The sequence below is a fragment of the Glycine max genome, chromosome 13, assembly GCF_000004515.6.
Source record: "Glycine max cultivar Williams 82 chromosome 13, Glycine_max_v4.0, whole genome shotgun sequence".
Taxonomy (NCBI): domain Eukaryota; kingdom Viridiplantae; phylum Streptophyta; class Magnoliopsida; order Fabales; family Fabaceae; genus Glycine; species Glycine max.
In genome coordinates, this window is record NC_038249.2 from 11,557,560 (window position 1) to 11,559,235 (window position 1,676).

General features: G+C 39.3%; 1 non-coding gene across 1 annotated transcript; it reads right to left on the reverse strand.

Moving 5' to 3' along the window:
- Positions 1-1,239: 1,239 nt before the first annotated feature.
- On the reverse strand, positions 1,240-1,346 carry LOC112998928 (small nucleolar RNA R71). The gene has a single exon (XR_003264107.1). It is a non-coding gene; the product is annotated as a small nucleolar RNA R71 (small nucleolar RNA).
- Between the last annotated feature and the right edge of the window lie 330 nt (positions 1,347-1,676).

Consider the following 1,676-nt stretch of genomic DNA (forward strand, 5'->3'; position numbering starts at 1 on the left):
TCAGTTTTTGTGTTTTGCTGTGAATAGTGCTTTGCAACAAATTTAGCAACCACTTTTGCTGATCTAGAAAACAGAGTAGTAGTGCAAATCCCTTAGCGACTGAATTAGTGACTGCTGTTGACAATTTAATTGGCGATTTTTGTTTTGATAGTTAGGGATGTTATTTTTGCCTGAATTTTGGTGTGGTAGGTTCTTTTGACTCATATTTTGTGTAAAAAATACCAGGAACACTTGTTGTGGCCAGATTTGAGAGATTCAAAAAAATTTGAGAACTTATGTTTAGCAAAACTTCAAACGGCCATAACTTTTGCTCTGGGTATCAGAATGACTATTATTATATATGTATTTGGGGTAGAAAAAATTTTCCCATATTGTGGCAGCCCGCCAAAGGCCGGCTGAGGTCTCTAGCTAGCCATAATCGCTTGTTTACTAGTTTTTTTATTTTTCAAGTTTTATTGTTTTATTTTTCTAAACTTTCCTTAGGTAGTTTCCATAGTTAGACTTTGAATTTTTGCCTAAAACTTTTTGTGCCATCTTTTCATGATTTTAGGGTGTTGCTCACAAAATTTCAAGTTATTTGGATATCATTTGAGGGTAGTTGTAGTTCAAACCTACACTGTTACTTGCATAAGAAGGCAACTAGTTGTGCATGCTGAATATAGTGTAAGACTAGAGGCAATCCATCTGACTTACAACCCTTTGATCCTGAGATAGATAGGACATTTCATAGATTAGTTAGGCATCATATTGTAGCTTTTGAACATCCTGAGCATTCTGTTATTGGTGAGTCTGAGCATTCTGTGGTTGGTAATTTTGAACATCCTGATTTTGAGCATTATAATTTTGAACATTCTGAGAACATGGCACAACCTCCACCTCGTGAGAGGACTCTAAGGGAAATGGCTGCACCTGATTTCACCTACGAAAGCTTGTGCATCCAATACCCTGATGAGGATGTCCCATATGTTCTTAAAACTGAACTGATTCATTTGCTTCCAAAGTTTCATGGCCTTGCAGGTGAAGACCCGCACAAACATCTGAAAGAATTCCATATTGTCTGCTCCACCATGAAACCCCCAGATGTCCAGGAGGATCACATATTTCTGAAGGTTTTTCCTCATTCTTTAGAGGGAGTGGCAAAGGACTAGCTTTATTACCTTGCTCCACGATCCATCACGAGCTGGGATGACCTCAAGAGAGTGTTCTTGGAAAAAAAATTTCCTTGCTTCTAGGACCATGACCATCAGAAAGGATATTTCATGCATTAGACAACTCAGTGGAGAGAGCTTATATGAATACTAGGAGAGATTCAAGAAACTATGTGCCAGTTGCCCTCTCCACCAGATTTTTGAGCAGCCTCTCCTCCAATATTTTTATGAAGGACTCAGTAACATGGAGAGAAGTATGATAGATGCTGCCAGTGGTGGAGCCCTTGGAGACATGACCCCTGCTGAAGACAGAAATTTAATTGAGAAGATGGCTTCAAACTCCCAGCAATTTAGTGCCAGAAGTGATGCTATTGTCATTAGAGGAGTGCATGAAGTAGCCACAAATTCATCTTCATTAGCCGAGGCTAAGAAGCTTGAAGGTAAACTAGATGCCTTGGTTAACCTGGTAACCCAACTAGCCATGAATCAAAAATCTGCACCTGATGCCAGACTCTGTGGTTTATGCTC